At 44.4% G+C, this 12,660-nt stretch overlaps 1 long non-coding RNA gene across 1 annotated transcript; it reads left to right on the forward strand.

Moving 5' to 3' along the window:
- The first annotated feature begins 412 nt into the window (after positions 1 to 412).
- On the forward strand, positions 413 to 5,458 carry LOC130144656 (uncharacterized). The gene is made up of 3 exons (XR_008820202.1): positions 413 to 511; positions 870 to 983; positions 2,179 to 5,458. It is a non-coding gene; the product is annotated as an uncharacterized LOC130144656 (long non-coding RNA).
- Positions 5,459 to 12,660: the final 7,202 nt, after the last annotated feature.

Raw genomic sequence — 12,660 nt, forward strand, 5'->3', positions numbered from 1 at the left:
TATAAAACAGTGCCTGTGAGGAGAGAGAAAGCATTTGTATTTAGCCTGGGGAGGGCAAGGCTGAAAGGAGACACAATAGCAATCTTCAAGTGCAGTTAGACTGCCAAAAAGAGGAAGGTGGTGAACTATTTTGTGTCCAGAAATTATCCTCTGTGGTTTAACCATGATTTTCTGTGGTTAGAAAAAAAGAGAGAGGGAGAGAGAAATTGAGATGGTAGATAAGTTGACTTTGCTGCTTTACTTATGAAGTGCCTTGGGGCACAAAGCACATGATCAAACATAGCTGAGTTACTGCAGCTTAATGAGTTATTGCCTGTTGGCTGAACCATACTAATTAACCATGTGTGTGCTCTTAGCCTGCCTCAATTGCCAGATGAAATGGGCTCACTTAAACACTTGTGTTTTACTTTGCAGAAGAGGCAGGCTGAAAACTCACATAAGATCAGTGATTACAGCTCAACTGACGAAGGATGGCTTCTAAGGGATGGAAACGTGTCCTTAGTGCTCAATGGTAATGCTGGCACTGTTATATCTAAGAATAATAAAAGGAATTTGACAAGATAGGAGAAGCAGAAAACAGACTGAAATATATAAAATATGTTAATTCACAGATTTACGTCAGTAGGAAAGTGGCTCCCTACGAGTGTATTGGAAATGTAGTAACACTGAGTTTTATAAAAGATATCAGTGGCTTTTGTTTGGGAAGGCTTGTAATACGGTAATTTAAAAAACGTAGTATTAAGAACACGACAGAGCACTGCACAGCTTTTTCTTGCAACTGCACATGCACTTGCTTTAAGTCTCTCTGTTTTTTTAGTGTTTTCCAGTAGATCATTCTTTTTGACTCATATCCTCATGTTCCGCTCCAGCTGTTGCTCTTAACCATTGGCAGTGGCTGTTGTACTGTTCCCCTTTCGATGAGCCACCTTCTTCCTTTTACTGTGACGAGTTGTAGCTGCTGGAGTGGAGCCTTCCTGGTGTTGGTAAGTGTTGAGTGCTCCAGCTTTCTTCTGATGTCCCTTCATTGCTTCCTTCCTCCCTCCCTTCCTTCCCTCCTCTCTCCCTTCTTCTCTTCCTTCCTTCCTTTTTTCCCTCATTACTTCCTCTTTTTTCTCCCTTTTCGGTTGTTTTTCCACTGTTACCACGAGTTTCAATTATGCTGCTAAGGATGGACATTTGGATGTTGCAATCTCAGGGAAGTTTTTTGTTTGCAGCTGTATTTCTGTCTGGATGCTATGTGTTGTCCCTTTTTAAAGTAACTTTTTTGCTTATGGCATGCCATTTAGTGAAGCAGTAGACTTGGCAAATTTGCTTAGCAGACATACTTGTGAAGTGCTGCATGAAATGGAAGCAGACTTCTACTTTGCTAGTTTGTTGCTGTGTTACAGAATCACATAAGTTAGCCTGCAGTGGACCTCAGGAAATTACCTTGTTCTTTTCTGTCTCAGGACAGGATCAAATCCATCACCACCCTTTCTGATTGATGTTTGTCTAAGCTGTTTTTGAAACCCTGCAGTGATGCAAACTCCAGTCCCCCTAGACAACTTTTCCCTGTACTTTCCTATCTTCAGCTGCTTCATCTGATCCAAAATACATAGCTGATGACAAGATCTTACACACAGTTCAGCTTAAACCAGCCAAACGGCATTCATTTGCTGCTGTGACCCTTCCAATTTTCTGTAGGAAAGAGAAATGCTAGAAATTTTCATTGACGTTATTTGTTAGCATAAATGTTTTGTAATTGATTTAGTGTAAAGGTGATTGTTTTCCCTTCAGGACACAGATTTTTTGCATTGGGGGAGAAACTGCAACATATTAGGAGCTATAATGCTACAGTAGTAATGTATAGAATGCATTTCTCAAGTGCCTGCAACATGGAAACAAGTTTTCATAGCAGTGTTTTATATATGTGGAAGGAGGTGCTATTCTATACCTGTTTGGTGTTAGGCTTCCTTGCTTTCCCAGATATATGCTTTAGACTGAGGATGTGTGATTTAGTTGGGAGTTGAAATTCAGTCTGGGTCTGGGGAGTTTGTCTACTGCAGCATGGAAACAATTAACATCTGCGTGAAGTTCATATCCAGATGTGGATCTGCAGTGGGGGAAAGTCTGTGGATGATTAGAGCTGGGGTTTGTCTTATCTCTATATTTAACGTGAAAAATTTTATCTTAAAACAGCACTGTTGCAGAGTCCTTCCAGTACTGCTAATCCCCTCCGGTATTAGCAAGGAAATATCAGACAACTACTCCATGGAGATGTGAAGTGAAACCATCATGCAAGAACAACATGGGAACTGCTGAGCAGACTGTATTTCCAGTTATCTGAGAACAACTGTACATCTACAAGTAGCTGAAAATTGTGATGCTACTATGATTCTGTCACGTCCTTCAGCAGACCGATTTTGTACGGCCAGACCCTAGTACAGACAGACAGACAGATTAAAGAACAAACAAAAAATTTTCTCCCCCTGCATGCAGAAGGAACTGGACGCAGCTTGAAAGTGACGGGCAACGCTGGAAAAATGGTGATTGAACTAGGAGGCCATCTTAAAACAGATGAGAGAAAGCCTGTTTCTCACACAATGAGTAGCAAACTTAGGTGATTCATTCCTGCAGAAGGCTATGGGTACAGGTGCTACCAGATAGTTGAAGAAGCAGTTAGATAAATTCATGATCAACAGGTCCATAAAGAGACTCTAAAAAGAATAAGTAGGGCTGTACTCAAGAAACTCCCTACTCAGCCTGTCCTACCACCATTGAGAGAGGCAGGATATGGGGTGAGGTGGGCCATCGGTCTTACCCCAGTAGCACATGTCTGATATTCTTATGAACAACATCTCCTCCCCATCCCATTTGCTCTGCTCGTGACTCCAGAGCCAAACCTACCTATCACAGTGGTAAAAAAAGATTCTTTTCTGGCCTTGCAATAGCCTACAAAGCTGGAGCTAGCCCATGGGGAAATGGCTAATCGGGATAATATCCTTGGCATAAGGGATAATAGATCTGGATCTAGGTTAAGGGTACTTAGATCTACTAGCATCATTGTCCAACAGCAGTTGTAGAGAAAGGTTGGTGATAGCAAAACACAGTCTGGGAACACCTAGCTATTCCTCAAAACGTGCCGGCATTTGCATCTGGATTCCTCATTCGCTGCTCCAGGAGAGGAGAGGAGGGACAGACAATCGGACACACAGCTTGTCTATTTTTGCTTTCACTATATTTGGTGAGGATTGGAAATGTAATGTCTTTTCCAGAGGTCACAGCATCAAATAATTCTCAGTAGTGTTACAAATAAGGTTTCAGGTCTGTGAGGGATTTATGGACAAGAGTGAAAGACCCTCAAAATTGATATCAATAATTCTGCTGCCCAAGCTGAAGGCATATCTCCAACAGCTGTCAGGGGCTGTGGGTTTTTATACCCCTTTAGCTGCAAGGAAGCAAGACCATCATAATTAGCTGCTAATTGAGAAGCCTGCATCTGAAAAGCACAATTTCAGAGAACAAAGAGCCAGAGAGACCCATTTCCAGGGCTAATTAGAATTAATTCATAGCTATAAGTAGAAGGGCTCCCACAGTCCTGGGACTCTCTCTTGGCCTCTCCTGAAACACCAGTCTAAACATGCGCATACCAATCATAGAAGGCTCAGCGTGACTTGTGCGGCTCTTGTGCAATACAGAAATAGCACTGCTTGTTAAAAAAGAGTCTGATTTTCATTTTTTTGCAGCCCTGGGCTATGTCTCCCTTCTGCAGCTGCTGGTACCTGCACTTGGGTATGAAGCCTCCTGCCTTCACTGCCTCTGGGGGTATCATGGCGTTTTGTCTGTGTGGGGGACTCCAGGACCACAGTCCTCACTCAGGCTTGCAGTGAGCACCCAAGTGGCTTTGCTACCTGCCCTTCCCTCCTTTTGTGAATGTGTGTACTAAAAAACAAAGGGACAGCTTCTACTACTGCAAGAACAGAGCTTTTAGAGAAAAAAAGGTCTGCAAAACCAGGCCACACTGCCTGTTGCACCCTCGGGAAGATGGCTCAGGCAGGACTGACTTCGGGCACCTCCAGGAGCTGCTGCAGTCCGTTTGGTTTTCCCCTAACAGGACCACAGCAGCTGTTTTCCTACCCGAACTGGGGCTCCACCAGAGCCCCAGTAGCCCTTCAGGCAGTGAGGACACAGGCTGCAACTTCCAGTCGTCATGGGGTCCCTTAAAATCCTTCAAGAACTGATTTTATTCTTTAAGGCCTGAAGTTAAAAAAAAAAACCACACAAAAAAAAATCTGTACAGTGAACACCTGAGTCACAAGTCAACCTACAATATTCACATTTTATTTGAGATCACCATGTCTATCATCTTTGTGTTTAGGCAACGGCTCACCGGTCCCAGCACCTCTCATTGCTTGAAGACTGAGTCATTGCAAGTCCAGCAAGTAAATGACCCAGACTGTTCCCTTAGGACAGCCAACATTTTCAAAATGCTTCCTTTTTTGGTTGTCCAATATAAGGTGCTTCTAAAATGAGCTTGACTTTTTTCAGAAGATGTTGAACTCATATCTTTGGAAGACTGCAATTACTTCGAGTTGCTTCAAGCTAAGGACCCAAAAAAGAGCAAGATGATAATTGATTTTGAGAAATGCAGGATAACACATTCTCATTAGTGATGATCTTGTTATAGAGGAGGTGGCCTGCTGAATTCTGCTGTGCTGGCCTCCCTGTGTAAGGATGTCTAACAAACCTTAGAAACTTCACAGTTTAATTGTGAGTGTCGGAAGCTGATGCTCCTAAAGCTTAATTTGCAGGAAAGAGGAGTCTGTATTGCTCAGTAGTTGTGAGGTGCCTCATTTATGGCTCCAAATATAGATGCATAGCTTTAGATACCCACAATTGAAAAATATGGTGTGACACCTCTGTGTCACATGTGCTGGGGCACATGCAACCACCTCATTGCTGAGGTGGAGAGACTCTGAGCTCCTTAAGTACTTTTAGATTTCCTGTTGAAGGAAACTGATTTTCTAAAAAAAGGTTTTCCAAAGGATTTTCTGCCCACAGGTACTCATCTGGACTATTAAATTGCAAGAACAATCTTTCAATTCTTTTCTGTGTGGCTTAGGCATGTCCTCTTTTCTGTGCAGTGTATCCTGTGTGTTATTACACAGTTCCCATTTGCTCGTTCTGGTGAAGGACGGTATCTGCTGCTGTCATAAATGGGGCCAACTGCCTCACCTTGGCTTCGCAGCCCACTGCTGGGAGGGGATCCAGCTGCTGTGATCTGTGCCTGCACTAAGGCTTCAGCTGGAACTGAACCCAGCCATAACCCCTCTGCTCCTCCTCCCCTGCTTCCAGGGCCCCAAGTCCCCTTCCGCATAGCAGCTTCAGCTTCAGAGCTGGGACTTCACATTTCCATCTGACCCAGAGGACCAGACCTGCCTCCTCAAAATCCCCCCATGGCTTAGAGCCATGCTTTGCTAGGAGCCCACTAAAGGTTTACGGATATCTTGAGTCTTCAGGTGCCGTGTGCTAGGTAAAAGCAACTCGACAGGCAGAGAGCTGGTTTGTGCCGGGTTGCCAAACACAGTCATGCTCCTCCTTCATGAGGCAAAATAACAGCCTCACCTTTCCCTTCATACAGCCACCACTCCTGCCCTGCCACCCCTCACTAGTGCAGGCAGTCTGCGACTCGCTGCTTCTGACCTGGGTTGTGCTGCTCCAGACCCAGGTGCTCCCATCACTTTCTGGGAGGCTTCCATCAATTTCCTTTGCCAAACATCTGGATTCCCTATGTGGTCTTCAGTAACTTTACACTGCTCCAGTCCTGCAGGCGAACGGGGACGAGTTGCCTTGACAAGGTCCCAGGTCGTTCACTCTTACCGAACACCAGGATTTCCTTCCCCTTTACACATCTGATTCCTGCTGCATTGCCTGCAGCCCTACCTTCAGCTGCTGCTTGAAACACTGAGAAGCAGTCGCAATGGGACTCGTGGTTTTCCATTAGGTCCTGGTGGTTCGTGTTTGCTGGATTTGTATCTGCAGTGGCTCACATTTCTCATGTTAGCTCAGCAAAGCTGGGTAAGGTTGTATAGCATAGAAGTCTAATTTTAAAGACCTTAAAGCTATTTTTATTTAACATCTCACTGAGTCTGTAGCAGAGCAATCAGATGACTACAGAGCCAACTGCTTGTTGGGCATTGTTCTCCTCCTGTTCTTAGGTGTCTTCCTCTTGAAGGCACAAAGCACAGTATCAAATGAAAACTCTTTCCATGGGTTGTAAAAGTTTCTTTAACACCCCTTTCCCGCCCTCTCCCCCCCCCCCCCCCCCCCCCGCCCCCCTCATTTTGTGGACAAATGAACTGACTGATTTGGGTTAGAAGTGGAACCAGAGATACTGCAATACCATTACGATGGTGCTGGGACTGCTCTGTATCTAAGTGATACCATATGTTGGCCTGCTTCTAGCAGTGTTTACTGTGTGACTACATCGGCTCAGTAGGGATCTGTCTGGAAAAACAGTCAGCGTGGAAAAGAATAGCTGAAGAGAGCCTCTCTCAGCAAACGCTGAAAGAGCTGCTAAGGGGCAATGCCAGAACCGTCATCTTTGATGACTTTGTTTCCATACCAGCAAACCTGCAGAATTGGTTATGACCACTAAAGGAAGAAGACTGTTCCAAAATGCACTCAAGAGATGTCTTTGCTCCTCATTACTTGGTCTGTGTGCAATGATGATCATCAATCCTGGGGATGGCGCCCAGTCAGAACGCCAAATATCACTTTGGTGTGATGTTGCATGGCAGGGGACTATGACCTGCAACAGGAGAGAAACTGAAAGCTGGCAAGGGGCTGCAAGCTTTCTGTCTAAACCACATCATATTAAGAAGTGTCCATAGTTTTCAGTGCTTGCATGATACTGCAGGACAGTCAGATAAAGTCCTTATGCCCAGCCTGGAAACACAATGTGGCAATGACAAACCCCCTATTGCAAGCTTTAGGCAACTTTGGTCTGTTCTGGAGGGGATTAAATCCCATGAAATCCTTATAGTCATACATGTGCAGCATGGCTGATACCTCATTTATATCTCATAATTACTGCAATTATAAAATTTCCAACTTTAAACAGAACTTTTCTTGCACTGTTCCCTAATAATTTCTTTTTGAAGCCTGTCAATTGCTCCCATTATAAGGCTCAAAATGTCCCAGAATCAGGGAGATATTTGATCCAATGCCGCAGCTGCCATTTCAACAAACACTCAAATAAAACTAAGATTCTGTGAAGGGGGATCTGAAGCAGTTTTGGGGAGGATTAGGGATTAGTGAAAGATGATTCTCTTATTGTTCTCTTAACTGATAAAAGGCAGACCACTGTTATTTTGAATAATGCTGTTACCACACAAGCCTCAAGCAATTTAACAGAATATTCTGTGTAAGCGAGAAGAGCTGCTTCTGGGTGTTGAAAACATTCCTGTGAAGTTACCCCACTCCAAGTGTTTAAAAATAAGGAGCAGAACGAGTGAGGTGGTATCTCTGCTTCCTCTTTTTAATTGAAAAAAATTACTTTCAGATTAATCCACCTCATTTTTCCTCTGAAAATTGCCTTTCCTGAGCTCCATCTCTTCTGTGCCTAAGCTCCTTTCCATCCCTGCCAGCCCCATGGTGTGCTTTGATGCTACATTGCTCCTGCCTAGTCAGTCACTCCTCCCCTCCCAAGCCCAGAAGAGCTGGAGAAAATATAAAAGCAGCTCTGTGTGATCCCCCTCCCACAGCAGCTTTCCACCCAATGCCTGTTCATCACCTGATCTTGGCATCAGGCAGATTCACGTTTATAACAGCAAAAGCAGTCAAGTAAATTGGGTGAGATTACAAAGAATCTCACCCAAAGACAGCTTTACGAGGTATACTTAGAAATGTACACCTATATTTACTCTGAACATCAGCTCTTTGTTGAGTATTGCTGCATATTTAGAAGGAATTCAAAATAAAACATGTGAAAGGGAGTGGCACACTCGTGTAATGTGTGTGTCATCCTCACGCAGAGGTCATATCTTAGAGGACAAAAAGAAGGTGCCTGGCAACTCAAACCAGTCATCTGTAAATTCAAAGTGAATTTTAACATGGGATTTCAAAGCAGCTCATCTCTGCAGGGTATGTGAGCAAATCTTAACACAAACCTTACTAAACTGGCCTTTCAGGAGCCCCAGACCCTCTCACAGGATTGTGGTGGGATCATGTGCACAGCACACTCTGAATAGGCTGGTCCCCTACGAGCTTTGACCAAATGTCATCGTGTAAGCTTCTGGGGTAAGTGTGCAGGGTGAGGACCAGTCCACCCCTTTGAAGTTGAAGTGGTGGCTGTTGGTTTAGAGCTGTAGCAGCCCCTGTCTGGTTGGTGGATGTTGGTCTCAGGTGGGGGAGAAGGAGAAACCATGTTTTCAATGATACTGGAGCGATGAAGGGTGAGAGCCACCAAAGGGCTTAGGAGATTGTACCGCTCTGTATGTGATGCCATAGCAAGTTAGACACTGCACTGAGTGAGCTCCCACGAAGCGTGGCTCACCTCCTTCCCGGCTCCACCACATAACTACCTGTGTCCTCCCAAATTTGCCTGTAATACTGTTGTGTGGACCCAGGACCATGTCACCCACCATTAAAATTGCCTTTTGGGGAAAGTCTCCAGGGAAGTTTTAGGTCCATGCATGTCTGATGAAAAAAGGCCATCTTTGGAAATAAATTATTCACCTTTTCTCCCTCCCAAAAAGCAAGTGTGTAAGCAAACCAGCCAGAAGCAAAGGCTGTGATTTTCCTTGCATTCTTCTAGTTAGGACGTGCTGTCCTTTCCGTCATGTCATTCAGGGGAAAAAAAACAGAAGTGCTCTGCTTCTGGTTGTTTGGCAGCTGCTCACAAGCCTGCATGAGAAGTGAGGAGTGATGTGCTAGGGAAATCTGACTCCCAGTGCAACAAGGACCTGCAAGCAAAAAAAGAACTGCTGAATATGTACAGAGGTGCTAAACAGTTGCCAATGGTCCCCTAAAACTCCAGGGAAAGCATCTGATACCCTTTAAGGGGACAGCATGAGTAGCTGGGTGAAACTAAGAAAGGGAAGCTATAGACTTTGAAATCAGGGAGCTTTTATTAAGATACACTTTCTAATAGCACCCCAGGAGAAGAGCAAAAGCTGTGTGACTTCAAAAATTTCAAACTGGACAAGACAAAGCCCTAGTGAATGAAACAGCATCAATAAATGAAACAGAGTCAACAATCCTGCTCGGGGATGGGGTGAACTGTTGGCCTCATGTCATGTGTCTTTTCCATTCCCCACTTCTGTGCTACTAAAAAAAAGTCTGACCCAATCCAGGGATTACATCAAGAATGCACTTCAACAAAGGGAAATGCATGGCCTTTCTACTCACCCTCCAGCGGCATTCAGGAACAGAAGAGGGGTTGGTCTGAATAGTTGGGATTACATTCCTGGCTGTGTCTAGCAAATGCTATGTGGGTTGAGAGGAAAAATATATGTTCTCTCTCATTAGCATATTTTCTCTGTGTTCTCCTGTAAGCCAGGTGTCAAATGGAGGCAGTCATGGCCATTGAAGCCATTCCTGCTTAACAGCATGTCTGAGATGTTATTTCTTTCTGTGTCTGCGTGAGAATAGGCTAGTCCCAAGTGCAGCTCAGCAATTAGGATATTAATAGTCCTATTACTCTGCGCCATCTAGTTTGCTTTAAAATTCATAGTGCAGTTAGCCGAGGTTTGTTCGTAACAGGAAAAGCACAGGGATGCAGGAAGACTGAGTCAGAACAGAGCTTTGAAACGCATCAAGCAACCATTTAATTAAAGAAGGGAGGTCTAATATTGTGTTCCAAATGATTACTTATTTATATACTCCTCAAATAGTGCTATTTTTAAACCAGATTTTGAAGAGAAGACAATTTGTATTTTTACATGCAGACAGTCTTAGAGTTAAATGAGCTTCCAACACAGCACTGGCCTAGAGGAGTAGGAAAAGAAAAATCTCCATGTCAGTCCTTCTGGTTCTTCTGCTGCCTCACAGCACCACGAGTACCTGAGATCAAAGTAGGCACCTCAATTTACACAGGCTTCCCAGCTTCTCCCCACAGCCGTCCTGTGACATTGTTGGGAGATGGGTTTGGAAGTGGTTGCAGTTATGTGCCCATAAGCCTGGGGAGATGGACAGGAAAAAATGTAGACACCTGGGCCAGGGAGGGCAGGGGGGAGCTCCTGGTGAAAAAGAAGGGGATCTGAACTTCTAAATTGCAGACTTCCATGGGTTGAGGTACAGGCAGGGATTTTGTCTTACAGCGCTGAAATTAAATTGAAGGCAAACCCTGCATCCAAATGATGAGCTTTGTCCTTCACTCCTCTGGGATTGCCTGAATGCACTGGTGTGGGTGTGAAGTTCAGCAGTGCACCGTATTATACCCATTTTCCACTGGCCTGAGTAACAACACAAGTTGCAAGGAAATGCAATGTTGGATCCAATAGATGTTTGAAAACTTCAGTTTTTCTTAGGAGTGGAGCTAAGAAAGGCCTGTGTGGGAACAATGAATGTTCGCTGAATTCCTAAATAAATCTGAGCCCAGTCCGAGAGGCTGAAAGCCCAGTGCCTTCTTCCAGATCCTTCCTTAACAAAGGGCTGGACTCAAGTGCACTAAAGTCAAAGAGAGAGACTCTCATTGACATCAAAGGACATTGAATTAGACCCAGTGAAGGACAGTCTCAGCCAGGGACCAGCAGAAATAATAGCATGTGATGTACGTGACCAACTGCCACTAACCAAACGCTTGGATTCCAGGCATTAAATACTGCAAACAGTGAACTCACAAACAATTAATGAAAAAGGGCCAAAAAAATTCAAAGAAAAATATGTAAGGAAAATGCAATGTTTTTGTGGGTATTCTGTGAGCAGAAAAATATGTTACATTTGTGGAATAAATTAGTCCCTGAGGAGTGTTCTCTCAGCTCAGAGCTGTGTGCAGTCAAGTCAGCTAACGGAACTAAAGCTTCTTTTCTCCTGCTAAAGGAAGCAGGTAAGTACAGAGACATGGATGAAGTGAATTTGGTTTTTCTTTTAAAGTGTGAGTTGCCAATTATATCTCATTTCAATAGTTCTCATCATTTGGATGATTGCTTTTGCTGCTATCTAAATGCTTCGGTTTATTCTCTCATGAAAGCTGACAAGTTTTGGTCTGGTGTTTATCCATATCAGACACTGCAACGTTCATCCAGACTCCTATCTCCTTCTGATTAGATTACTGTAATGTCCTGCTGTGAGGTTTGCCGGGCTGCTTCCTCTGGCAGAGAATGCACTGAGAGCATCACGCGCGGGAGGAAATCCAGTGCATTTTATTCTGACCGCATCACGCCTTTCGCTGGCTATAAACAAAAAGGATTAACTAAAAATGCGAATATCTCCAAATCAATTGGGAACTGGGGTAACACCAAGAGCAGGCATCTCTTTAACGTGGTAAGCAATGGCTGTGCAGAGGCAGCACAGTAAAGGAAGGAAGGTCAGGCTCAAACCTTCGGCTCACATTTGGTCCTCGCTAGATAAATGTGTTAGGGCTGCTTGGGGACTGGTCTGCGCCTCATGTATGGGCTGTCAGGGAATCAGAAGGACCAGTTTAACTCTTCCTTGGGAGGATCTGCACTTTGTGACCAGGGGTGGGGTGGAGGTGGGATGGTTCATGCCTACAACACAGGGTGGTGGCTTCTGGTGGTGGTTGAAGAGTCTCTCAGGAGCTACACGGTTATCTGCACACTGGCAGCGCACACCTCCAATGAGCCTTGCAGGATCAGACGCAAAGGAACAAAGGGGCTTTGGGGTACAAACAAGCCAGCTCCAGAGAGAGCCACAGAGGTTTTCCTTAGAGAAATCTCTTTTCCTAAGAGAGCCTTAGAGATAGGGAGCATTGAGAAAGATAGGACTCTAGGACAACCTTCTCATTTTCCTGTGCCTGTTAGCTACCATCACAGCTGCCTAGCTGCAGGTTTGGGTATAAGGGTTACAGCTGTAATAATTAAAATCTGCATTTTAGTTTGGTTTCTAGGATAGCAACAAGAGCCACAGTGCTCCTGGGGCTGTCCCACTGCCGATGGAGATGCTGAAAGCTCCAGCTCTCCTTACTGGAAGGTGGTTACAAATACAGGTGGTCTTAAATGCTCCCAGATGCCAGCTAATTCTCAATTCCAACAAGCAAACATCTTTCTATCTGAGCATCACAAAGTGCTCTACAAACCTTCACGGACACACTCTCATAAAGACTATTTTATGTCAGGACACTGAAACATGCTGGATGACTTCTTCAAGGTCACACATGAAACCAGTGTGACTGCAGGTTGCTTAAATCCCCCAAGATAGCACCACTCTTTGCTTCCCCAGAGAGTCCCTGTCACTGAGCATCAGTCTGTGGCCTTCTTTGCCTTTCAGCTGTTCAACTGGCTGCTGCTGCTCTCTGCATGATCGAAATGCTGTTTGATATGATTCTCTTGCTACTGGTGCTATTTATAACTGCTCTTACCTTCACCAGACTGTTTGGGTTTTTTTAAGCATGTTCAGCCTATGATTTTGCTTCAAGTACTGTGAGCATCTTTTGTGTAGCAGGTGCTGCTGCAAATTAATTGTTTACCTTAAAATTATACTCTCATCTAGTGATTTTCC

The sequence above is a fragment of the Falco biarmicus genome, chromosome 2 (genome assembly GCF_023638135.1).
Source record: "Falco biarmicus isolate bFalBia1 chromosome 2, bFalBia1.pri, whole genome shotgun sequence".
In the NCBI taxonomy this organism is placed as follows: Eukaryota; Metazoa; Chordata; class Aves; order Falconiformes; family Falconidae; genus Falco; species Falco biarmicus.